This window comes from Diceros bicornis (genome assembly GCF_020826845.1).
Source record: "Diceros bicornis minor isolate mBicDic1 chromosome 30 unlocalized genomic scaffold, mDicBic1.mat.cur SUPER_30_unloc_1, whole genome shotgun sequence".
NCBI lineage: Eukaryota > Metazoa > Chordata > Mammalia > Perissodactyla > Rhinocerotidae > Diceros > Diceros bicornis.
In genome coordinates, this window is record NW_026690899.1 from 2883288 (window position 1) to 2910942 (window position 27655).

General features: G+C 37.7%; 1 long non-coding RNA gene across 2 annotated transcripts; it reads left to right on the forward strand.

Annotated features, from left to right (window-relative positions):
• Positions 1–612: 612 nt before the first annotated feature.
• LOC131402072 (uncharacterized) lies at positions 613–26504 on the forward strand. Of its 2 annotated transcripts, XR_009218241.1 has the most exons (7): positions 613–657; positions 735–800; positions 11469–11520; positions 13034–13121; positions 13475–13604; positions 14941–15060; positions 26452–26504. It is a non-coding gene; the product is annotated as an uncharacterized LOC131402072 (long non-coding RNA). The 2 variants fall into 2 exon arrangements; XR_009218242.1 differs by lacking the exons at positions 613–657; positions 735–800 and adding an exon at positions 7534–7663.
• Positions 26505–27655: the final 1151 nt, after the last annotated feature.

Consider the following 27655-nt stretch of genomic DNA (forward strand, 5'->3'; position numbering starts at 1 on the left):
TTAAAGTGTCTCCTGTTTCTATGATTTGTTTTTTGTCTTCTTACTTGTGTTCATAGAGCTCATCTTTTAAGGGATATGTATCGTTTTTAAATATTGACAGCTGTAATACCTTTGTGTAAGTGTCTAAAAAGAATAAGATGAAGTTAGAATTTGGTGTGCTTTGGTATAGGAAATAAATTGTAAATATCATAGGCTTACTTGTTATTTTTTTTACAGAGTAATAGTCCCCATTGCCCACTTTTACCTTCCACAAATGAATGCTGTAATAGTTTGCACCTTCTTTTTGAGATGCAAACTTTTAAGTGACTTCTATTTCTCTACTCTTCCAATCATTAACCTTGTTTCAGAGGAATCCGTATGTGGGTGATCTCACAGAGCAAGTTGTTTATACACCAAAAATGGCTTTGAAGTGGATCACAAAGGGAGAAAGTAAGACTTTATGCTGTGTTTCTGCAAAACATTTGTAAAAACTATTCAGTTGAATGTATTTAGGCTTCAAACCACACTTTTCATTCTTAAGCTAAAATAAAAGTTAATGTTTTTCTTAACATTTTAATGTATGCAGCTGAAATGTGACTCATTTTTACAGAGAACAGACATTACAGAGTTACAAAAACGAATCAGAGAAGCAGTCGTTCTCATGCTATTTTTAGGATGGTAGGTAATTTTCTCTCTACTTGGTCTTTCCAATTAAGAATACACTAATTTTTCTACAAGTTGCCATTTCTGTCTAGATTTTGGAAAGTAGAGAGAAAGATGAACCCTCTAATTGTGAAGGATCTGTCAAGGTGTCCCATTTGGTGAGTGTTGATGAACCATGATGATGTACTCTATGGACCAAAGCAAAGTTTAATTCAGCTGCTGGATCTTTGGTTTCATAAGAACTGTTAACTGAACTAAATAGGCAAAAACATCTATGAATTGGTAGTTTATTCTCATTTGTAGCACGAGATGACTAGTTAAAATGTAGGAAGAATTCAAGAGCTCTTTCTTCCTGTTCTTTTATGGCTGCCTTCTCCTACAATTTAGATGTAAGGACTGTAGGAGTTGAGGCCTTTCCTAACCAGTAAGCAAATGGTTTTTTTTTTTTTTTTTAATTCACATTTGAAAGTTAAAGTGGTGTTGGAATATGGGAATACTTTTGTTTATTTCAGTAACACTGGTTTATAACATTGTGTAAATTTCAGGTGTACATCATTATACATATATTTCTGCATAGATTACATCACATTCACCACCCAAATACTAATTACAACCCATCACCTCGCACATGTGCCTAATTATCCCTTTTGCCCTCCTCCCTCCCCCCTTCCCCTAGGGTAACCACCAATCCAATCTCTGTCTCTGTGTGTTTGTTTGTAGTCGTTATTATCTACTACATAATGAGTGAGATCATATGGTATTTGACCTTCTGCCTCTGACATTTCACTTTGCATAGTACCCTCAATGCCAATCCATGTTGTCACACATGGCTGGATTTCATTGTTTCTTATGGCTGAGTAGTATTCCATTGTGTATATATACCACATCTTCCTATCCATTCGTCCCTTGATGGGCATTTAGGTTGCTTCCAGGTTTGTCCTATTGTGAATAACGTTGCAATGAACACAGGTGTGCGTGTATCATTATGCATTGGAGTTTCCAAGTTCTTTGGATAAATACCCAGCAGTGGAATAGCTGGATTGTATGGTAGTTCTAGCCTTAATTTTTTGAGGACTCTCCATACTGTTTTCCATAGTGGCTGCACCAGTTTTCACTCCCACCAGCAGTGTATGAGGGTTCCCTTCTCTCCACATCCTCTCCAACACTTGTTGTTTCCTGTCTTGTTAATTATAGCCATTCTGACGGGCATGAGGTGAAATCTCATTGTTGTTTTGATTTGCATTTCCCTGATAGTTAATGATGGTGAACATCTTTTCATGTGTCTGTTGGCCATCTGTATATCTTCTTTGGAGAAATGTCTGTTCAGGTCTTTTGCCCATTTTTTTTAAATTTATTTTTATGTTTTTAAATTTTTTGTTTATTGCAGTTACATGGGTTTATAACATTGTATAAATTTGAGGTGTACATCATTCTACTTCTATTTCTGCATAGATTACATCATGTTCACCACCCAAATACCAACTGCCACCCATCACCACACATTTGTGCCGAATTATCCATTTCACCCTTTTCCCTCCCCCCTTCCCCTCTGGTAACCACCAATCCAAACTCTGTTTCTATGTATTTGTTTGTTGTTATCATCTACTACTTAATGAGGGAAATCATACGGTATTTGACCTTCTCCCTCTGACTTATTTCACTTTCCATAATACCCGCAATGTCCAATAAGTCAGAGGGAGAAGGTCAAATACCATATGAGTGCCCATTTTTTAAATGGGTTCTTCATTTTTTTGTTGTTTAGATGCATGAGTTCTTTATATATTTTGGAGATTAACCCCTTATCAGATGTATAGTTTGCAAATATTTTCTCCCAATTTTTAGGGTGTCTTTTCGTTTTGCTGATGGTTTCCTTTGCTGTGCAGAAGCTTTTTAGTCTGATGTAGTCCCATTTGTTTATTTTTTCTCTTGCCCGGTTAGACATGGTGCTTGACAATATGTTGCAAAGACCGATATTGAAGAGCGTACTGCCTATGTTTTCTTCTAGAAGTTTCACAGTTTCAGGTCTTACATTCAAGTCTTTAATCCATTTTGAGTTAATTTTGTGTATGGTGTAAGGTAAGGGTCTACTTTCATTTTGCTGCATGTGGCTGTCCAGTTTTCTCAACACCATTTGTTGAAGAAGCTTTCTTTTCTCCATTGTACATTCTTGGCTCCTTTGTTGAAGTTTAGCTATCCATAGATGTGTGGTTTTATTTCTGGGCTTTTGATTCTATTCTGTTTATCTGTGTGTCTGTTTTTGTGCCAGTACTATGCTCTTTTGGTTACTATAGCTTTGTAGTTTATTTTGAAATCAGGGAATGTGATACCTCCAGCTTTGTTCTTTTCTTTCAGGATTCCTTTGGCTATTCAGGGTCTCTTGTTGTTCCATATAAATTTTAGGATTCTTTGTTCTATTTCTGTGAAAAATGTTGTTGGATCTTTGACAGGGATTGCATTGAATCTATAGATTGCTTTAGGATGTATGGACATCTTAACTATGTTAATTCTTCCAATCCAAGAGCAGGGAATATCTTTCCCTTTTTTTGTGTCTTCTTTAATTTCTTTCAGCAATGTTTTATAGTTTTCAGTGTACTAGATCTTTCACCTCTTTGATTAAGTTTATTCCTAGGTATTTTATTCTTTTTGCTGCAAATGGGATTGACTTCTTCATTTCTCTTTCTGCTACTTTGTTGTCAGTGTATAGAAATGCAACTGATTTTTTATGATGATTTTGTATCTTGCAAGTTTACCATATTCGTTTATTACTTCTAAAAGTTTTTTGGTGGATTATTTAGTGTTTTCTATATATAAAATCATGTCATCTTCAAATAGTGAGAGTGTCACTTCTTCCTTTCAGTTTGGATCCCTGTTATTTCTTTTTATTGCCTGATTACTCTGGCTAGGACTTTCAGTACTATGTTAAATTGGAGTGGTGAGAGTGGGCATCCTTGTCTGGTTCCTGTTCTTAGAGGGATAGCTTTCAGTTATTCACCATTCAGGATGATATTAGCTATGGGTTTGTCGTGTATGGCCTTTATTATGTTGAGGTACTTTCCTTCTGTATCCATGTTATTCAGAGATTTTATCATATGTGGGTGCTGTATCTTGTCAAATGCTTTCTCCGCATCTATTGAGATGATCATGTGATTTTTATTCTTCATTTTATTAATGTGGTGTATTACATAGATTGATTTGGAAATGTTGAACCATCCCTGCATCCCTGGAATACATCCAACTTGATCATGGTGTATAATCTGTTTAAAGTATTGTTGTATGCGATTTGCTACTTTGTTGAGGATTTTTGTGTCGATGTTCCTCACTGATATTGGCCTGTAATTTTCATTTTTTGTGTTTTCCTTGTCTCGTTTTGGTATCAGGGTAATGTCGGCTTCATAGAAGGAGTTAGGAAGCTTCCCCTACTCCTCAATTTTTTGGAAGAGTTTGAGAAGGATAGGTATTAGGTCTTCTTTGAATGTTTGGTAGAATTCACCAGGGAAGCCGTCTGGTCCTGGACTTTTATTTTGGGGGAGATTTTTTGATTACAGTTTCGATCTCTTTACTGGTGATTGATCTATTCAAATTCTCTATTTCTTCTTGATCCAGTTTTGGAAGGTTGTATGTTTCTAAGAATTTATCCATTTCTTCCAGATTGTCGAATCTGTTGGCATATAGCTTTGCATAGTGTCCTCTTATTCTTTTGTATTTCAGAGGTGTCTGTTGTAATTTCTCCTCTTTCATTTCTGATTTTACTTATTTGAACCTGCTCTCTTTTTTCTTGGTGAGTCTAGCTAAAGTTTTGTCAATTTTGTTTATCTTTTCAAAGAACCAGCTCTCGGTTTTATTAATTTTTTCTATTGTTTTAGTAGTTACTATTTCATTTATTTCTGCAATGACTATTATTTTTTCCCTTCTTCTACTGATTTGGGGCTTTGTTTGTTCTTCTTTTTCCAGTTCCTTTAGATGCATTTTTAGATTGTTTATTTGAGATTTTCCTTGCTTGTTGAGCTAGGCCTGTATTGCTATACACTTCCCTCTTAGTACCGCTTTTGCTGTATCCCATAAATTCTGGCATGTCTTATTTTCATTTTCATTCGTCCCCAGGTATTTTTTGATTTCTTCTTTGATTTCTTCGTTGAGCCAATCTTTTTTCAGTAGAATTTTGTTTCATCTTCACCTATTTGTGGCTTTTCTGATTTTCTTCCTACAGTTGATTTCTAGTTTCATACCATTGTGGTCAGAAAAGATGCTTGGTATTATTTCAATCTTCTTAAATTTATGTAGACTTGTATTGTGACATAATATGTGATCAACCCTGGAGGATGTTCCATGTGCATTTCAAAAGAACGTGTATTCTTCGGTTTTTGGATGGAATGTTCTGTGTATATCTACTAGGTCCATCTGTTCCAGTGTGTCATTAAAGGCCAGTGTGTCCTTATTGGTCTTCTCTTTGGATGATCTATCCGTTTGTGTAACTGGAGTGGTAAAGTCCCCTACTATTATTGTGTTACTGTCTATTTCTCCTCTTATGTCTGTTAATAATTGCTTTATATATTTAGCTTTTCCTATGTTGTGTGCGTCAATATTTACAAGTGTTATATCCTCTTGTTGGATCGTTCCCTTGATCATTATGTATTGACCGTCTTTGTCTCTTTTTACAGTTTTTATTTTAAAGTCTATTTTGTCTGATATGAGTATTGCAATCCCAGCTTTCTTTTCATTGCCATTTGCGTGGAGTATCATTTTCCATCCTTTCACTTTCAGTTTGTGAGTGTCTTTAAGTCTGAAGTGTGTCTCTTGTATGCAGCATGTATATGGGTCTTGTTTTATTATCCAAACAGCCACCCTACGCCTTTTAATTGGAGGATTTAGTCCATTGACGTTTAAAGTAGCTATTGATAAGTATGTACTTACTGCCGTTTTTTAGCTTTTTTTCTCATTGTTTTAGTAGACCTCTATACAGAATTGATGGTCTCTTTAATTTGACCTCTGTCTGAAAGCTCTACTCTTTAACTCCGTTCCTCCCTCATTTTATGTTTTTGGTATCATATCTAACCTCCTTTTTGTGCATTTGTATCCATTACTGTCTTATCATGGAAATAGATAATTTTTCCTATTTGTGGTCTTTTCTTTTCCCCTCAAATCAGTCCCTTTAACATTTCTTCTAGCACTGGCTTTTAGGTGACAAACTCCTTTAATTTTTTTGTCTGGAAACTTTTTATCTCTCCTTCCATTTTGAATGATAACCTTGCTGGCTAGAGTATTCTTGACTGTAACTTTTTCCCTTTTAGAACTTTAAATATATGATGCCACTCTCTTCTAGTCTGCAACGTTGCTGCTGAGAAGTCAGCTGATAGACTTATGGGGTTGCCTTTGTATGTAACTTGTCTTTCTCTTGCGGCTTTTAGGAGTCTCGCTCTATCTTTAAATCTGGACATTTTAATTATGATGTGTCTTTGTGTGGGCCTCTTTGGATTTATCTTCTTTGGTGCTCTCTGTGCTTCCTGTACCTGGATCTCTGTTTCCTTCCTTAGGTTAGGGAAGTTTTCATCTATTATTTCATCAAATAGATCCTCTGCCACTTTGTCTCGCTCTTCTCCTTCTGGGACACCTATAACTCAGATGCTAGTGTGCTTGATGTTGTTCTAGAGGTCCCTTAGACTCTCCTCACTCTTGTTAATTCTGTTTTTTTTTTTACCTGTTCAGCTTGGGTAATTTCTTCTAGTCTTTCGTCCAGCTCACAGATCTGTTCATCTGTTTCCTCAACTCTGCTTTTGAGTCCCTCTAGTGAATTTTTGATTTCTAGTATTGTATTTTTCATTTCTGATTGGTTCATTTTTATATCTTCCATTTCTTTCTTGACATTCTCAGTGAGTTGATCCATTCTTCTCCCCAGATCAGTGAGCATCCTTAACACTTTTTGTTTGAACTCTCTGTCGTGTAGGTTGCTCATTTCTGTTTCACTTAGTTCCTTTTCTGGGGTTTTGTCCTGTTCCCTTACTTGGAATGTATTCCTTTGCCTTCTCATTTTTCCACTTTTCCTGTGCTCGTGTCTGTGTATTAGCTAGGTCAGCTACATGCCCTGCACTTGGATAGGTGACTTTATATAAGTGATGCCTTAGCAGGCCTGCAGTGTGCTTCCCTCAGTTCTCAATGTTCCAGGAGTGACCGCTATGTGGGCTACGTGTGTCCTTCTGTTGTGGCATGTTTATTCTCCCTGTAGGCGCCCAGGGAGGCTGAGTTATGTAGTTGTTGTGGGCCCTTCAGTCTCTTTATCAGGTGTGGGAAGCCCCAGCACAGTTGGCTGCAAGTTCTAACACCACATTTGGTTTGCAGTATTTCTTTTAAGTGAGTAGGCCCCCAGCATGGCAGTTTGTTAGGCTCAGGGGCTCACAATTGCTACAAGCCTCCAGCTTTTAGGTCTCTTGTCAGCTCTCTGAGGATTGCAGCTGGGTGGGGTTGGCCTCAGGCATGGGAGCACCCAATTGTTTCAGGCTTCGGAAGGTGGGGCAAAACCCCTATGTGGGTCTTTGGGAAGCACAAGTCTTCTGCAGCTGACAAGCCCCACCGCCCACAGGTCCACACACACAGTCAACACAGTCCTGCCCCATGTGCACACCCCAACCTCCTGAAGTGGACCCAGTCTCTCCACGGTGGGCGCACCACACACTCCACCACTGCCCCACACTCTCCACCTACTCCTTGTGCACGCCCTGCCCCACAGAAGTGGGCTCGGTCACCAGGCTGCAGAGAATCCAGTCACCAATGTATGCAGGCCCACAAGTTGCCTGAGGGCTTGTTGTTGGGTGGGGCCAGCCCCTAGGGTGGGCTGCCTGCCCTGGCTGAGCTGGATTAAACTGGTGCTCTAGTAGGAGGGACAGACCCTGGGCTAGCAGGCCCCAGGGAGAACTCCAATGGTGTCTGTGTCAGCACGCCCACACCAGGCCACAACAATGGCCGCCGGCAATGTCCCAGTTCCTGGAGAGGTCTCACCTCTCACTAAGATGCACTCAGAGCCTATCAGGTGAGTTTGTCTTCACCAAAGCACTGTGCACCTTTCTTTCTGGTGATTTTATGTTGATTTCTGAAACGGGTGTGTTTGCGCATGGGCCCTCTAAATGTCGGTTTTAATTTCTTTGTGAACCAGCTTTTATGGGGGTACTCCCCAATGTTTTAGTAGGAGGCAAAGTCAGATATTATGCTACTCACCTCGATTGTGCTGGGTCCATGAAGTGCCTACAGCAGGGGCGCTCCCCGGCTCAGGGCTCCGCTCCTCCAGGGAGAGCTGTGTACCTTTGGGCTGCTCCCGGGTGGCTGTGAAGCATTGCAGCTTGTGAAGGTGGCATTTCTTTCTCTCCAGAAGGGAGTTTCTGCCTCTTCCACCTCAATTACGATTGTCCTTTGTTGGAGGAGTTCCTCTTATCTAGTTTTCAGTTCTCTCTCAGGGGTAATTTTTCCATGAGTAGTTGTAAATTGTCTGTGTCCCCAGGAGGAGGTGAGTTCAGAGTCTGCTTATGCCACCATCTTGACTTCTCTCGGGATATTTTTTATTATTTATTTAGTTTCAGCCAATAGAATTGAGACTTGGGAAATCAACAAAAACCTACGTGGATGGTTATAAATAAATCACATGTTCAATTTCATTTTTAGGAACAATAAGAAAATAAATTTTAGATTGTAAATACAATGTTTATGCTGTAAATCCGTCAGAGAAGGGTGATATCTCATTCATCTTTGTAGCCTCAGCACATTGTACCTAGTTTATTTTCAATACTTGTTTGTTGAATAAGTGAATATAAGCATTATACAAATATTCCTTCTTTCCATATAAGTAAACCCCCTATTTCCTTTTTGCTGCACTGTATCAATTATCTCTCATTTTTGTGTTTCCTTCCTATTCCTTACCATTATTGCTTTATTCTCTGTCTTCAGGGCCTAAATTCTTTAGCTTGATGTGGGATATGATTTAAGATTATTCTGTTTGATTTGAAAACTTCAGGGAAAAAAGTCATAAATCTATAATATGTTTATTCACTTTTAGATTTTGAAAAATCAGAGTCTTAATTAAATATCTAATTCTAGTTCACCTCAGTTATTTTATTACACAGTATAACATTTATTTCAATAGTCTAGTCTTGCTTTAATTTAACAACAAAAAATGCTACAAAACCTAACTTCTGTTTTGTTTCCCAAACCTGGCCTGTGATATTTCAGTGAGATTTTAACTTTTAATAATTTAGCTTTAATACTCTTGACCTATTCAGTGATCCATTTTTGGACTTTTCTCATGTTCTTTGATGCTCTATTATCTAGGGACTTTAGATACCATCAAGTCCAACCCTCCAGACTCCCATTCACTCTAGGTACCTTCTTGGAATGCAGTCTTCCCAGAGAGTCATTTTCTGGCTCTTTGGAGGGGGCCTTTGTTTGAGTGTCTCCTGGCCTTTCTAGGAGAATAATATCCAGGTTCTCTTAGCTCTGATTCTTCCCTGTTCGCTTCTGTGGCTTCTTTTTCCTACCCTCCTAACAACAACACAGGAGTGTTCTGTGGCCTTTCTTACTTCCCATGCTTGCCCTCTGACTTTATGTTAGCATTTCTCTTTTGATGACAGCCGAATTTTTATTGTATCTAGATCTCTGAGTCGTCATTCACATCTTCCTAAAGATTATAACTGTGTGTCCCACTGTTAGCTCAAACTTTACTGTTACTAAAAGCAAGTTTTATTTTTTGTTACCATGGTGAATATTCCTTTTTTCCAGTAGTACCAGCATTATCCTTGTCATCTAGGCTGGAAACCCAAGTCAGCTTTGCCTCATCTTTTTCTGCCTTCCCTTTTTTCCCATCATCGCCGTTTCTTACTGATTCCACCCTTTAGCTTTCCATGGGTGTCATACCCAAGTCCTTATCTCACTTGAATTACCGTATCATTCCACTGGACCTGGCCTCCACGACCTGGTTTTCCTTTTTCAGTCCAATATACAGAATTCTAATGTGGCTAAACTTCTGTTGCATCACTTCCTTAACAAGATCTGTCCAGTCTTAATCAGTCTAAGTTGACATCCTTCTGCTCCACCTGAGCTCCTCCCTTAAAGGTAGATTGGACCTCTTGGTATCTTTGAACACTAATGATTGTTCCCATCTTTATACCTTAGTTCATGCTGCCTTCACCACCACTTCACCCCTTTATTATGTATCTAGGTCATCTGTGGTAGATACTGTACAAGAAACATCAGATATCTTTGAATATTTTGAAGAAAGAAGTATCTGAAATAGGACTATAAAGCAGAAGTGTATAATGACATGCTTATCCCTGGAAGTCTCCACAGAGAGAAGTAATTTAAATCTCTGACTTCCTTTTAATGCAGTAAGAATATTTACTGAGCCTTTGCCCTGTTCTGAGCACAGTGCTGAGCTCTGAGATGAAAGGAATAGAGAAGACATCCCTCCATACTTACCGTCTCTACTGCACACTCCCCAGTTCAAGCCACTGTCATCTCCACTCAGATTCCTGCACAAGCTGCCTGACTGGGCTCCTGCTGCCACTCTTGCCCCTCTGCAATCTGTTCTCCACCCAGGGCCCACAGGTGACCCTTCAGAATGTTAAATCAAGATATGTCACTCTCTTGTTCAATCCCTCTAATGGCTTCCCATTTTATTTAGAAAATCCAGTTCTTACTCTTGCCTACAAAGCCCTACATAATCTGAGCCCTCCCTACTTCTCTTACCCTGTCTTGTCCCATCTCTGCTTCACCAACGCTGCCATGCTGCCCTTTCTCTTTCTTGAACACACAAAGCTCATTTCTGCTTTGTGACTGGGTGTGCTGGCTGTTCTTTATTTGGGAGTCTGGGTCCCTTGTTCTTTGCTTGGCTGGCTTCCTCTTCTCTGTCACTGCAGATTTTAGCTAAATAGGAAGCCTTCTCCTGCCACTCAATCCTAAGAACCTACTCTGGCCTCTCCTCTTCCCTCCTCTGGCACTCTGTTTAAATTGTCTGTATTACCCTCATGGTGATATGTTGCTTATTTGTCTTTTTCTCTCCTCTCACTGACTTTCTCCCCCATCCCACCCCATGCAGAATGTGAGCTCTCTGAGCGCAGGGTCCTTCTTTGTCTGGCTCACTGCCATGTCCCAGCACCTGACATGCTGCCTGGAACAGGACAGGAGGTCAATTGTTTCGGCAAAATTTGTGAAATTAAAGAGAGGCCCATGCTTTTAAAGATGCTACAGTGTAGTCAGAGACATAAAGGACCAGCACAACACAGTAAGTGCTATAATAATAAGTCATATCTGTAAAGATCTCTGGGTACACAGTTGAAAGAGCAGTTCATTCAAGGTGTGGGGAAAAAAGGATAAAGTTGGCAAAGCTACACTGAGAAGGTAACATGTGCCTTTGGTCCTGAATAGATAGTAGGGGTGGACTAGAATGTCAGAACTAGCTAAACAAAGGGAATGGCAAAGTGTAACAGTACATGAGTTGTGGAGCGCATAGTCAGGAGCTCATCCAGAGTTAAGAGTAAGAGATGGCCAGGAATAAGGCTAGAGCAACACAAGTACCAGATTGTGGAGAACTGTGTTCACCAGGGTAAGATTTTGAACTTGGTGCAAGAAATTGAAACTATTCTGGCAACATTATAGAGGAGGCGTTATAAAGAAGGAACAAGGTGTAGAGGTCAGTTTGACTCAGACAAGGGAAGGCCTAAAGAGTGGGGTGAGAGACAAGGAAACACGGGGTATTCAGATAAGCCATGGGTTAAAAACGTTCTTTCGGTAGTTTGGATTTTATTATTTTCAAGTTACCCTTCCTAAAGTTTTATTTTCCTCTCTTACAGAATTTGGTTGATCTTGCAGGCTGAGAAAGAGCTGAACAAACAGGTGCTGAAGGTAATGAAAACTCATGAAATATGTTGGTCTGAATGTCCTGCTGTTCTTTTACAGAATACAAATGGCAGCAGGCATTTTAGAAACTAATAAGGTAATGGTGATAATTTTGTGATAAAAAGTCTTTAACATAAAGAGCAGCTTCCTTATCTGGTTAATTATATTCTTTGGGCTGCTATAGCATCAGTTAAAATGCTAAAACTCTGTATGAGATTTATAGCTGGAAAGCTCCTGAGAGTACCATGGACACCATTATCAGTAAGGAAATTCAGAAAGGTGGCAGGGTACAAAATTAATATACAGACATGAATAACTCATAATAGAACAACCTGTTGGAATATTTAATGTACAAAAAGATCCCATTTACAATAATGACTTAGAAGATGTAATACCTAGGAAGAAACTCAGCAAAAATTGCCCAAGATCAAAATAAAGAAAACTTTAAACAGACCTGAAGGACATAACCGAACACTTAAACAAATGGAAAAGTATACTTGGATAGGAAGCTTCAGAACCGTAAAGGTGTCAAGCCTCTCTCTGTGTTAATTTTCTGCAACCTGACATAGAGACACTCAGCTGAGCATGGCCTGTACTCACCAAAGCAGTGGCTCCTCAGACCTGTGAATGGGAAATGAATGCCTGTTGTTTTAAGCTGGCTTGGTAACAGCAATATTACAGCAATAGCTGACTAAGGCACCTGTGAGATAATCGCTATTCGGAATGATTCTTGCAGTATTTTTTGTGTACAGGGTAGATTGAACACCTGCGTGTCCCTCAGCAGGCTGCTGGGTGAATACATTCTGGTAGACCCATACAATGATATTCCATTCTATAAAAAAGAATGAGAAAGACCAATGTTTACCAATAAGATATATGGTATGTTGCCAAGTGAAAAAAGCAAAGTGCAAAATAGTGTGTATGGTATGCTACTATTTGTTTAAAAAAGAAAGGGGAAAACTTAATATATATGAACTTGTATTTCAAAAATCTCCAGAAGAATAAGCTAATAACAGTGGTTTCCCGGTAGAGGGACAGGAACTGAATGAAAAGAGCGTAAAAGTGAGAGAGGGCTTTTTCCATGTGCTTTTGTTTGAGCCATGTGGGCATATTAATAGTTTAAAAATAAGAATGTGTTTGGTTGTGAGCTGCTAGGAACTAATTTGGTTGTAAGTCATTAGTTGCGTATATTTGGGGGTTTGGAAAAATAGATTTGAATTGAGGAGTTAGCAGGGCTCTTTTAGGACATGGCTTTCTCTCCTTAATCTTTTCTTAGTCATCTTTTTCTTCTTGCTGTTTCTCTGGTGAGAGCCTTTCTGATTCACATAACAGGTGGGAGGGAGAGAGAGAGAGTGCCTGCTACCTGTGGTAATAAAGGTGGGTGCAGATCTAATCTGAAGCCCAGACTGTAGCATCTGACCCTGCAGTTTCTAATTTCTCTCATAACCTACTGATAAGTAAGTTCATAATCTAGTACAGGGGAAAATTTTAGTTTCATTTATTTATTTAATAAATGCAGGTGTGAAACTCAAGGAAGGCTGTAATATAAATCGTAGCTTATTTGTTTTGTGACAAGTGATCAAGAAACTTAGTGATGGACAAGATGGGTAAGTTTATCCCATTGTACATTTACCTATTAATGTTAAGGTTTTTCATTAGGTTGAAAATTATGATATTTCAGTGACACTCAAACAAATGTACTGATTTCTCCCATATATTCAAAAGCTGCTGTGATTCCATGAACATGAATTGCTTCTTGTATGTATGACTGTGACCTACTAAGTTTACTTTCTAAATTAAATGGAATATTTTTAGTTAGTAGTTTTGCTTGGCCTCGTGTAACCTGTAAAGAATCAATTTTTTAACTGTAGTTAATTGAAGGTTCTGCATTAAAAACCAACCACGTTTGTTATATAAAAACTTTTACTCTTTTTTCTTCCCAAACTCATTCCTCACTAAGTGCTTTCATAAATTATCGAGACAGCAAATTAACACGAATTCTCCAGAATTCCTTGGGAGGAAATGCAAAAACATGTATTATCTGCACAATTACTCCAGTGTCTTTGAATGAAACCCTGACTACTCTTCAAGTGAGTTTGATTTTTATCTCAACTTACTATGGGGGGAAATTATCTTTCAGAAGAAAAAATTACCTACTAAAATTAGGTACAGTTTTTTTAATTGATATAATATACCTGTTAAAATAAAGTTGATGTGTTGTCTACTAAAGAGCATTCCTTAATTTTCCCAAACTTCAGTCATTCATATGCCACCTACACAATTTTGTTCTTCAGTATTTTACTGAAATTGACTTGATTTTTTCTTTAAATAACTCACTTTTTAAATTTAACTTATTATAAAAGGAAATTTTATATCAATCCCATAAATGAAAAACTGGTTATCACTTGCAACAAACAGAAGGTGACCCAAAAAACTGGTGGGTGTATATTTATAACAAAATAATTCTTAAATTCCTGTTAGTGAATTACTGTCTGAAATTTCTCTGAGCCTAAGGCCTGCATTTTCTGTTTTTTTAAAACAGGAAAAGTGAGGAATGTCAGTAGACTATCTATCTCAATGAAGGATTCAGTGTCATTTAATGGTCCCCCACACATATCCTCTTAAAGTTACTTCTGGGGGCCAGCCCGGTGGCATAGTGGTTAAGTTAGCGTGATCCACTTCAGTGGCCCGGGGTTCACAGGTTCTAATCCTGGGCATAGATTGACATACCGCTCATCAAGACATGCTGTGGTGGCATCCAACATACAAAAGAATAGAGGAAGATGGACACAGGTGTTAGCCCAGAGCCCATCTTCTTCAGCAAAACAAGGGTAGGATCGGTAATAAATGCTAGCTCAGGGCCAAGCTTCCTAACCAAAATAAAAGTTCCTTCTGACACTCATATGTGAAGAAACATTGCTTGAAGTAGCTATTGAGCACTGGATCAAAATCCTGCCAGAGAAGCAGATAGAAGATAGAGTCTCTGGCTTCATAGAATTTATAGTCTTATAGGGAAGAAAAGACCTGTCTTCCAGCATGCTTGCCATGGATTAAGAGTTAAGTGGCTAATAAGTAGGACAGAGATCAAAGGAAGGAGAGAGGCTTTTGACTGGAAGCAAATCTTTAGAGTAGAGGGGACCTTTGCACAGGATTTTGAGGTGTAGATGGGATTCCAGTGAGCCAGTGTTTGTAGTTTCTTTGTCAGCACCTGTCATCAAGATATTTCTTTAACTCTCCTGAAGACTAGCAGCTAGGATAAATTACGAGCATTGTCACAGGGACATAGAATGCTCTGTGTTCACAAGCATTAAGCCACCTGGGAAGAGTATTGATTTTTCTTTACAAAACTTAGTTACGAGGAACCTAAATATTAAGTAAATTAACTTTTTAGTGTCAAACACTTAACTCTCTTGTATTTTTTCCCAGTTTTCCAGAACTGCTCAGTCTATGAAGAATACCCCTTATGTTAATGAGGTATCAAATGATGAAGCTCTCCTGGAAAGATATAGAAAAGAAATAATTGATCTTAAAAAACAGTTAGAGGAGGTATGTATGAGCCATGTATTTCAGTAAAGAATATAGAGAGATTTAGAATTCAGAACTGCCTAAATGCCCAGAGCCTCTTAAATCATCTATCTGAGTTCTACAACCTAAATTTAAAACAAATAGTTTTTAACTAAGGAGAAATCAACTCATAAAAATTTTAGTTTACTATAAACTGAAAGGTATGGTTTCTTGAAATTATTTTAGATATTGTTTTTCATTTCCAAAGGGCAAAATTTGAGATTTTCAAATGGGCCAAGTAGAGATGCTTTTTTTTTTAGAGATAATTTTTAAAAATTGTCACAAATACATAGAGAGTTAGGTTAAAAAGAGTCTCTATCAATAGTTTTTAAAACTACTTTGTTTCATTTTAATTATCTTGAATTCCTCTTCTAGCCCTAAGATAGCAAGCTAATAAGATAGTGTAATTGCTTGTCATTGTTTGTTTTAACCGTCACGGTCCCCTATTCTGTAAAAATCTTACATTTTAATCATCTTTTTAAAAATGAGCTAAAATATCAAATGGCGGTCTTATGATAGCACTTCTTTTGCTATAGTTATTCAAGTCTCTGCTTTAAGAATTCTCTGCCTATTATTTATATATTTTCAGTCAATTAATAAAATTGCTTTAACAGCATTGATATCTTATAGATGACATATAGAATAGTGATATGAGAAGAAATGTATATTTTACTTCAAGTTTGAGAAACTATTGATTATGGTAACTGCATGTAGGTGTTCTGTAGGTAGGGCATATTTTACCTCAATAAAATTAAAATTCTCATAGCTCACAAACAAATTTATATATATATATTTTAATTTTTTGTTTATTGCAGTAACATTGGTTTATAACATTGTATAAATTTCAGGTGTACATCATTATACGTCTATTTCTGCATAGATTACATCATGTTCCCCACCCAAACACTAATTACAACCCATCACCACACACATGTGCCGAATTATCCCTTTCGCCCTCCTCCCTCCCCCTTTCCCCTCTGGTAACCACCAATCCAGTCTCTGTCTCTATGTGTTTGTTTGTTGTTGTTATTATCTACTCCTTAATGAAGGAAATCATATGGTATTTGACCTTCTCCCTCTGACTTATTTCACTTTGCGTAATACCCTCAATGTCCATCCATGCTTTCACAATGGCTGGATTTCATCATTTCTTATGGCTGGGTAGTATTCCATTGTGTATATACCACATCCTCTTTATCCATTAATCCCTTTATGGGCACTTAGGTTGCTTGCAAGTCTTGGCTATTGTGAATATCGCTGCAATGATCACAGGGGTGCATGTATCTTTACGCATAAGTTTGTAGCAATACAGGCCTATTTCATCAAACAAGAAAAATCTCAAATAAACAATCTAACAATGCACCTAAGAGAACTGGAAAAAGAAGAACAAACAAAGCCAAAATTCAGTAGAAGAAGGGAAATAATAAAAATCAGAGCAGAAATAAATGAAATCTAGAGACTAAAAAAACAATGGAAAAATTAATAAAACCAAGAGCTGGTTCTTTGAAAAAATAAACAAAATTGACAAACCTTTAGCTAGACTCGCCACGAAAAAAGGAGAGAAGGCACAAATAAGTAAAATCAGAAATGAAAGTGGAGAAATTACAACACATGTCTCAGAAATACAAAAGATTATCAAAGAATGTCTTTTACGACTTTACCACTTCATCTCCTCCTAGTGGTGCATACTAACTTACTTTTTTTTTTGAAGTCTTAATAGTTTATAGCATTGTGAAATTTCGGTTGTACATTATTGTTTGTCAATCACTATATACATGTCTCCCTTCACCCCTTGTGCCCACTCCCCCACCCCCCTTGCCCCTGCTAACCACTATACAGTTTTCTCTGTTTGTGTGTTGGTTTATATTCCACATATGAGTGAGAGCATGTGGCATTTGTCTTTCTCTCTCTGGCTTATTTCACTTAACGTAATACCCTCTAGGTCCAACCATGTTGTTTCAAATGGGACGATTTTGTCATTTTTATGGCTTACTAGTATTCCATTTATATATACTACATCCTCTTGATCCAATCATCAGTCGATGGACAGTTGGGTTGCTTCCATGTCTTGGCTGTAGTGAATAATGCTGTGATGAACACAAAGGTGCATAAGCCTCTTTGGATAGTTGATTTCAGGTTCGTTGGATCGATTCTCAGTAGTGGGGTGGCTGGATCATAGGGTATTTCTATTTTTAATTTTTTGAGGACTCTCCATACTGTTTTTCATAGAGGCTGCACCAGTTTGCGTTCCCACCAGCTGTGTATAAGTGTTCCTGTTTCTCCACTACCTCTCCAACATTTGTTGTTTTCTTGTCTTGGTGATTATAGCCATTCTAGTGGGTGTAAAGTGATATCTTAGTGTAGTTTTGATTTGCATTTCCCTGATGATTAGTGATGTTGAACATTTTTTCATTTGCCTATTGGCCATCTGTATATCTTCTTTGGAGAAGTGTCTGTTCATTTCCTCTGCCCATTTTCTGATCGGGTTGTTTGTTTTTTGTTGTTCAATAGTGTGAGTTCCCCATATATTACGAAGATTAACCACTTGTCAGATATATGTTTTGCAAATATTTTCTCCCAGCTGGTGGGTTGTCCAATCATTTTGATCCTGGTTTCATTTGTCTTGTAGAAGCTTTTTAATCTGATGAAGTCTTCCTTGCCTAATTTTTCTTTAGTTTCCCTAGTCCGAGTAGACATGGCATCCAAAATGATTCCTTTCTGACCAATTTCAAATAGTTTATTGCCTATATTTTCTTCTATGAGCTTTATAGTTTCAGGTCTCACCTTCAGGTCTTTGATCCATTTTGAGTTAATTTTTGTGAATGGTGATAGCAGATGGTCCACTTTCATTCTTTTCACGTGGCTGTCCACTTTTCCCAGCACGATTTATTGAAGAGATTTTCCTTTCTCCATTATATGTTCTTAGCTCCTTTGTCGAAGATTAGCTGTCTGTATATGTGTGGCTTTATTTCTGGGCTTTCAATTGTGTTCCATTGATCTATGTGTCTGTTTTTGCACCAGTACCATGCTGTTTTGATTACTATGGCTTTGTAGTATGTTTTGAAGTCAGAGATTGTGATGCCTCCAGCTTTGTTCTTTTTTCTTAGGATTGCTTTAGCTATTGGGGGTCTTTTGTTGCCTCATATGAATTTTAGTATTCTTTGTACTGTTTCCGTGAAGAATGTCGTTGGGATTCTGATTGGGATTGTGTTGAATTTGTAGATTGCATTAGGTTATATAGACTTTTTAACCATTTTTATTCTTCGAATCCATGTGCATAGGGTCTCTTTCCATTTCCTTATGTCATTATCGATTTCTTTCAGTAATGTCTTGTGGTTTTCATTGTATAGGTCTTTCACCTCATAGTAAGATTTATTCCTATATATTTTATTCTTTTTGAATCAATTGTAAAACTGTATTATCTTTTTGAGCTCTCTTTCTGTTAGTTTGTTATTAGCATACAGAAGTGGAACTGATTTTTGCAGGTTGATTTTGTACCCTGCGACTTTGCTGTAGTTGATTATTTCTAATAGTTTTCCAATGGATTCTTTAGGGTTTTCTGTATATAAGATCATGTCATCTGCAAATAGTGAGAGTTTCACTTCTTCATTGCTTATTTGGATTCCTTTTATCCCTTTGTCTTGTCTAATTGCTCGCTAAAACCTCCAGTACTATGTTGAATAAGAGTGGTGAGAGTGGGCAGCCTTGTCTTGTTTCTGTTCTCAGAGGAATGGCTTTCAGACATTCCCCATTGAGTATGATGCTGGCTGTGTGTTTGTCACAAATCGCCTTTATTATGTTGAGGCACTTTCCTTCTATACACATTTTGTGGAGAGTTTTTATCATAAATGGATGTGGGATCTTGTCAAATGTCTTCTCTGGGTCTACTGAGATGACCATGTGGTTTTTGTTCTTTGTTTCATTGATGTGGTGTATTAAGTTGGTACCAACCCTGCATTCCTGGTATGAATCCCACTTGATCATGGTGTATAATCTTTTTAATGTATTGTTGTATTCAGTTTGCTAATATTTTATTGATGATTTTTGTACCTATGTTCATCAGTGATATTGGCCTATAATTTTCCTTCTTTGTATTGTCTTTGCCTTGCTTTGGTGTCAGGGTGATGTTGGCTTCATAGAATGTGTTAGGAAATGTTCCATCTTCCTCTATCTTTTGGAATAGTTTGAGAAAAATGGGTATTAAATCTTCTTTGAATGTTTGGAAAAATTCACTGGAGAAGCTATCTGGTCCTGGACTTTTATTTTTTGGGAGGTTTTCGATTGCCATTACAATCTCTTTACTTGTGATGCATCTATTCAGATCGTCTATTTCCTCATGGTTCAGTTGTGGGATGTTGTGTGAGTCTAAGAATTTATCCATTTCTTCTCAATTGTCCAATTTGTTGGCATATAGTTTTTCATAGTATTCTCTTATAATCCTTTGTATTTCCATGGTATCTGTTGTAATTTTGCCTCTTTCATTTCTAATTTTATTTATTTGAACCTTTTCTCTCTTTTTCTTAGTAAGTCTGGCTAAGGATTTGTCAATTTTGTTGATCTTCTCAAAGAAGCAACTCTTTGTTTCATTAATCCTTTCTACTGTATTTTTAGTCTCAATGTCATTTGTTTCTACTCTAATTTTTATTATTTCTCTCCTTCTGCTGACTTTGGGCTTTGCTTGTTTTACTTTTTCTAGTTCTGTTAGGAGTAATTTAAGGTTGCTGATTTAGGCTTTTTAGTGTTTGTTGAGGTGGGCTTGTAGTGCTATGAATTTCTCTCACAGGACCACTTTTGCTGCATCCCATGTGAGTTGGTATGGCATATTTTCATTTGTGTTTGTTTCCAGATATTGTTTGATTTCTCTTGATTTCATCAATGATCCATTGGTTTTTCAGTAGCATGTTGTTTAATCTCCACATCTTTGTCACTTTCCTAGTTGTTTTCTTATAGTTTATTTCCAGTTTCATATCATTATGGTCTGAAAAGATGCTTGTTATGATTTCAATTTTTCTTAAATTTATTGAGGCTTGCCTTGTTTCCCAGCATAAGGTCTATCCTTCAGAGTGTTCTGTGCACGCTTGAGAAGAATGTGTAGTCAGCTGTTTTTGGATGAAGTGCTCTTTATATGTCTACTAAGTCCATTTCATCCAGTTTTTCATTTAAGTCAACTGTTTCCTTATTGACATTTTGTCTGGATGACCTATCCACTGATTTAAGTGGGTATTAAGATCCCCTACTATTATTGTGTTGTTGTTAATATCTCCTTTTAGGTTTGTTAATAGTTGCTTTATGTTTTGGTGCTTCTATGGTGGGTGCATATATACTTATAATTGATATATCTTCCTGGCAGAGGGTCCCTTTTATCATTATATAGTGGCCCTCTTTGTCTCTCTGAACCTGTTTTATCTTGAAGTCTACTTTGTCTGATATGAGTATGGCAACACCTGCTTTTTTTTCTTTGCCATTAGCTTGGAGTATTGTCTTCCATCCTTTCCCTCTGGGCCTCTGTTTGTCTTTAGAGCTGAGATATGTTTCCTGGAGTCAGAATATTGTTGGGTCTTGCTTTTCAAGCCATCCTGCCACTCTGTGTCTTTTGATTGGAGAGTTCAATCCATTTACATTTAGGGTAATTATTGATATATGAGGGCTTAATGTTGCATTTTTATTGCTTATTTTCTGGTTCTTTTGAATTTCTTGTGTTTCTTGTCCCATGTGTTTTGGACTGCCAATTCAGTTTGATAGTTCTGTCTTATGACATTTTTGGTTTTCTCTTTATTATCATATGTGATTTTGTTCTGATTATTTGTTTAGTGGTTACCTTGAGATTTGTATAAAAAATCTTGTGAATGAGATAGTCCATTATCTGATGGCCTCTTATTTCCTTAGACTACGTCCATTTGATCTGTTTCCTCTTCCCATTCTAAGTTATTCTTGTCACAACTTATTCCATCTTTTATTGTGGATGTGTGTTTAAAGTGATGAGGTTACATTTGTTTGTGGTGTTTTCCTTCCTTTGATCTTTCATTGTGGTATTTAAGTGGTTGCTAACCTATTCTGATAAAGATCTACTGTTTTTTCTGATTTTGTCTACTTATTTTTCTCCTTGCTCCAAGCTCTGTGTTCCATTTTTCTTCTTTTATTCAGGCATGAGGGCCTTCTTGAGCATTTCTTGCAGTGGGGGGGTCTCATGGCCGTGAACTCCCTTAGTTTTTGTTTATCTGGGAAAATTATTATTTCTCCACCATATTTGAAGGGTATTTTCACTGGATAGAGTATTCTTGGCTGAAAGGTATTGTCTTTTAGGATTTTGAATATATCATTCCAGTCTCTCCTAGCCAGTAAGCTTCTGTTTAGAAATCTGCTGAGAGCCTGATGGGAATTCCTCTGTACATTAATTTTTGTTTTGGTCTAGCTGCCCTTAATATTGTTTCTTTGTCATTAACTTTTGCCAGCTTTACTACTATATGCCTTGGAGAGGGCCTTTGCCTGTTGACATATTTAGGAGACATATTGGCTTCACTTACTGGTATTTCCTGCTCCTTCCCCAGATTTGGGAAGTTCTCAGCTATTATTTCCTTGAATAGTCTCTCTGTTCCTTTTTCCCTCTCTTCTCCCTCAGGAATGCCTATAATTCTTATGTTAGATTTTCTAATTGAGTAGGATATTTCTTGGAGACTTTCTTCATTTCTTTTTAGTCTTAATTCTCTCTCCTCCTCCATCTGGAGCATATCTGTATTCCTATCCTCGATAATGCTAATTCTTTCCTCCGTATTGTCAGCTCAGTTCTTTAAAGATCTCAGACTCTCCTTTATATCCTCTGTTGTGTTCTTCATCTCTATCAATACTGATTGGTTTTTCTTTATGATTTCAATCTCTTTTGTGAAGAAACTCCTTATCTTGTTGAATTGATTTTCTGTGTTTTCATGTATTTCGTTGAGCTTTTTTATGATAGCTATTTTGAATTCTCTGTCATTTAGGTTATGAATTTCTGTGCCTTCAGGGTTGATTTCTGGGTGCTTGTCATTTTCCTTCTGGTATGGCAATTTAATGTACTTTTGCAACGTGGTTGCTGTAGTCACTGTGTTTTTCCTCACACTGGAAATATCTGGTTGCATTTTCCCCCTCCTGCCACTGGGTAAGGGTCAAGGGCTGTGTAATCTGAGCGCCCTGTGCTCCGCGGCTGCTGGTGCTCCCTGGCTGCCTGTGCTGTGGCTGCTCTGACTGATCAGCAGAGCTGCAGCGTCGGGCATGTGGTTGGGAAGTGTTCTCTCTTTTGTGCTCCCAGTCCCTGGGGGGGCTTCTCACTCGCCTCTCATTATCTTCTCTCTTGGGGTCCTCAAATGTTGATGCACCCCTGCAGCAGTTCTGAGTCCTCTGTGTGGGAGTTTCCCACTGGCTGAGAGAGCTTGACGGGCTACAGTTTCCCTGCAGAAGGCAGCCACACCCCCCTTTGTGAGCCTCACAGACCCGAGTCACCGATCTGATGGGGAGGGGGAGGATTTCTCCTTACTTCTCCCCACCTCCTCGGGGGGCCCCAGCATGTCCACTCTCAGATATGCAGCAGTGTGGGACTCTCCAATGTCCCTTTGTGCTGTGTGAGTGACCCTTCTTGGTCTGTGACTGTCTCTTTTATTGTATCCTATCGGAGAAGAGTTCACTCTGCCATGATGCTGATGTCACTCCCCTTTTGCCCATTTTTAAATTGTTTTTTTTTTTAGAATTCTACATTTATCCCTAAGTGCTTTATTTATTTATTTTTTACAATTTTAAATGGGATCTTTTTCTTTTTTTTCCTGAGCAAGATTCTCCGTGAGCTGACATCTGTTGCCCATTCTACTCGTTTTGCTTGAGGAAGATTAACCCTGAGATAACATCCACGGCAATTGTCCTTTATGTTTTTGGATGCGGGACACCCGAACAGCATAGTTGGTGAGCGGATTAGTTGTGCGGCTTGGATATGAGCCCATCAACCCGGGCCACAAAAACAGAGCACACAGAACTTTAACCACTCAGCCATCGGGCCAGGCCCTAAATTGGGTATTTTTCTTTTGTTGTTGAGTTGTAGAATTTCTTTATGCAGTCTGGATATTAACCCTTTATCAGTTGTATGACTTGCAAATCTTTCCACCCATTCCATAGCTTGCCTTTTTACTCTGTTGATTGTGTCCCTTGATGCACATAAGTTTTTAATTTTTATATAGTCCACTTATCTATTTTGGTTTTTGTTGCCTGTGCTTTTGGTTTCATATCCAAGAAATCATTGACAAGACACGTGTGACGATGTTTTCCTCTCATGTTTTCTTCTAAGAGTCTTATAGTTTTAGTTCTTATGATTAGGCTTTTGATCCATTTTCAGTTAATTTTTTATATGATGTAAAGTAAGGGCCCAACTTCATTCTTCTGTGTGACATAGCCAGTTTGCCCAACACCATTTGTTGAAGAGACTGTCCTTTCCTATTGAGTGGGCTTGACATCCTTGTGAAAGATTATTTGACCATATATGCAAAGGTTTATTTTGGGGCTCTATATTCTATTTCATTGGCCTGCATGTCTGTCTTTGTGCCAGTACTGCACTGTTTTGATTAATACAGCTTTGTCGTAAGTTTTTAAATCAAGAAGTTTCAGGCCTCAGCTCTGTTCTTTTTCAAGATTGACTTGGCTGTTTGGAGCCCCTTGAGATTCCATGTGGATTTCAGGGTGGATTCTTCTATCTCTGCAAACACTGTTAGGATTTTATAGGAATTGCATTCAATTTGGAGATCACTTTGGGTGGTGTTGACATCTTAACAATACAAAGTCTTCCTATCCATGAACATAGATGTCTTTCCGTGTATTTGCTGCTGCTTTAATTTATTTCAGATACATTTTGTAGTTTTCATTGTACACGTCTTTGCATTCTTGGATAATTTTATTCCTTTATATTTTATTCTTTTTGGTGCTATTGTAAATGGATTGTTTTCTCAATTTCCTTTTTAATTGTTTATTGTTAATGTATAGAAATATAACTGAATTTTGTAGTTATGTAAATTTTTTAAAGTAGACATTATATACAGATGGAAAAGTCTCCAGGACACACTGTTAAATAAAAGCAAATGCATACTACAGAATAATTCAGTGAGATCCAACTTATGTAAATAAACTTATATATACATTTATATACTATTCCTGTATATAACGATCTTCTTTTTTTCCCCATTTACCCTGGGGTACATTATTCTTGCCTTGGAAAAGGAGCTTTCTCCTCCTCTATGCCTATGCTTCAGTCGTTTTCTCCTAGGAAGCATTTTCACTTGCTTTGTATCTTGTGTTCTCAGCTTATCTATAATTTAGATCAACCATGGGCCAAAGGCACTTAACCTTGCTTTAAAATTTATAATTTCCACTTTTATGAGGAGAATGTTTCTTTAAATAGAATTTTGAAAATAAGATATAACAATCAGTAGCTGCTTTTAAACAAATGTAAAATGCAGGCACAGGGCCCCCTGAGAAAGGGCAGTAGAGGAGGAGTGAGGGGAAAGGGGAGTTACACTCACTGTGACGAGCCGATCTGTGGTATTATGTTCATGCTGGAATCATCTGTGTTGATAAAAGGGTCTGACTGGGCATTCTCTGGGGCCATTTTGTTCATCCAGGTTTCTGAAATCTGGGATGGGAGGCCGCGATCAGCTTGGTCTTGTGATATGTTCATGCTGGAATCACCCATGTGGATAAAGAAGTGGGTCTGGGCATTTCTGTCATCCCTCTGTTTTTCAGGGCACCAGAGGTCTGCACTAGTAGGTCTATCATGAATCCACTTCGATTTCCCGTTTTCAGTCCAGCTTGATGTGTCTCTCTCTGCAAGTGAGATTCTCTGGTGTATCTCAACAGAAATTTCAAACTTTGTGATTAGTTGTCTTATTCTCATATAAAGAACACAATTTTTTTTCTTTAATGATTAGAGCTATTAGATTTGCTCATAACCTTGGTAGCTGAAATACTTTCTAGGCTGAGTTCAGTTTTGAACTTTGTCTCACTCTGCTTTGTTTCTGTGTATATTCCGATATATAGGAAAAAGATGCAAGATTCTGAATTGTAGTATCTGACAGACTAGTCCCCAAGATTGTGTGTTCCAAATGTTAATTTCTCATGTACTTAGTAGTTAGCTCTGTGCTCATCTTTGTTATAAACTCGTGCCTATTGCCAACAGTAAGGGGGTAGGTAAGTCAAATATGTTTTGTCCATATCCAGTCTAGAGAATCGAGCAGCTACTAAAAATTATAATTTGAAGATGATGTAACAGCTTGGGAAAATGCATATCATCTAATCTAAGTGGAAAAGTAAACGTAAAAAAGGAGGTTATGTATAAGTAAATGAATCATAATTGCAATGTTAAAAAAAAATTTAATGGAAAAAAATCTGGAAGGAAGTATTCCAGAATTCTAATAGTGATTGTGTGAAGTTAGTGTCATTAGATTATTTTTCTTCTTTTTCTTTTTTTTCTAATGAAAATATAGATTATTATAACAACTTTTTCAAACATCTGTGGCCAACATGGAGCTGAGTGTTTTTACTGGGGTAGTGTAGGATTATATGGTGATACCGTAATATCATACCTATGCTTGTAATGTCAGTTTTGTCTCCTTTTACCAAGCAGTCCACGTATTCTGTTACCTCTGGTTCAGCCTTATTTATGGATAAATGAGTTGACATGAGGTGTTTTTCTTAAGCAGTGTGTGGAAAGTGTAAATTAAGAAAACATGTATTATGCTACTATGATATGAAATATGTTTCTAACAAAACTCTTTTGCCTTCTTATATATCATAAAACTCTGAAAATAAAGATTTGTTGGGAGTAGGGAAGAGGTTACAATTTCCAGCTTTTGAAGGAAAGAAAGAGGGGGAGAGTTTAAGGTGGCTCACTCCTTCACAAAGTCAGGTTAACCTGTCAGACGTGAAGGTGAGTGTGGGTCATCTGTAGCTGTCCAGGTAGCTCTTCTCAGTACACAGGCACAAGAGCACAAACTCTGGAGCCAGAGCACTGGGCTCACAGCATGACTCTACGTCTCTGAGTGACTGTGGGCAAATGACCTGTCCTCTGTCGGATTCAGTCTCCTCACCTGTCAAATGGAGATAATAATAGTACCTACCTCATAAGGTTATAGTGAAGATTAAATGTGTCAGTATATGAAAATAGTGCCTGGTACATAATAAGTAATATGTGTTGGCTATTTTGTTATTATTAAAACTAAGAAATTATTCTCTAATGTATTTATATTTGAGATGGTTGACATAGATAGAAAGCAGAATTTGGAAGCCAAAAAAACCCAAGTGTTGATTGCAGATGTTGATAATGAGCTGATTGAACAACAGAGAAAAATATTTTCTTTGATACAGGAGAAAAAAGAGCTGCGACAAATGTTAGAGTGTGTTACCGCAGAAAAGGAGCAACTGAAGACTGACGTGAGGGAGAGTACTGACAGGGTGAGTTCAGCACCGGGTACTTGGTAGTGTGTTTTTATCTTTGTGTCTCGGGTTTTTACAACTTTATTGAGGTATCGTTTACATGCAATAAATGTATCTGCTGCAAGTGTAAAGTCTGATGACTTTTGACAAATGTGTCCCCCTATGTACTGTCCACCCCAGTCAAGATACAGAACACTTCCACCCACAAGAAGTTCCCTCACACCTCCACCTGTCAATCCTCACCTCACCCTCTGCCCCGTAGAGTCAGTATCCTGATGTTTCTCCACCTCAGATCACCATGTCTCTTCTAGAACTTCACACAAATAGAATCACACAGCATGTGCTCTTCTGTGTCTCACTTCTTTCTACATGCCTTTTTATTGCTGGGTACTATTCCATGGTATGAATGGGCCACAGTTTGCTTAGTTTTTCTCCTATTGTTGGAAATTTGATTCATTGCCGCTATTTGACTCTTGAATAAAGCTGCTGTAAACATTCTTATACTAATCTTTTTATGAACGCATATTTTTTATTTCTCTAGGGTAAGTATCTGAATGGAATAGCTGTGTCATAGGGACATGTATATTTAACTTGATGAGAGTTTACTAGACTCAATTCCAAAGTAGTTGTACCATTTTAATTCTCATCAGCAAATTAAGGGAATTCTGATGGCTCCACATCCTCACTAAAGCTTCATATTATTGGTGTTTTTAATTCTAAGCACTTCTATTGGGTGTAACCTCATTGTTTTAAATTGCCTTTCCCCAATGACTAAAGATATTGGGCATCATTCATGTGCTTATTGTGTATCTTTCTATAAACTCTCTGTTCTCTCAGTGATGTGTTGTATAGGTTTCAGTGTACGGGTCTTGTACGTATTTTGTTAATTTGTTCCTAAATGTTTCTCTTGTATTTATGCTGTTGTAGTTTTCTCTAATTTCATGTTTGCTTGTTGTTAATATTTGCCAGTATCTTCAAACCTACTTTAGGCTTTATTTTTATATTTAGGGGCAATATAATGTGTAATAGATAGAAATTAATATTTTGAAAAGTTTGCTGTGGATCACAGTAGAACTTGACCTTTTGTGTAATTTTTCATGTCTCTTGGGATTGTCTGTTTGCTCAAAAGATATGA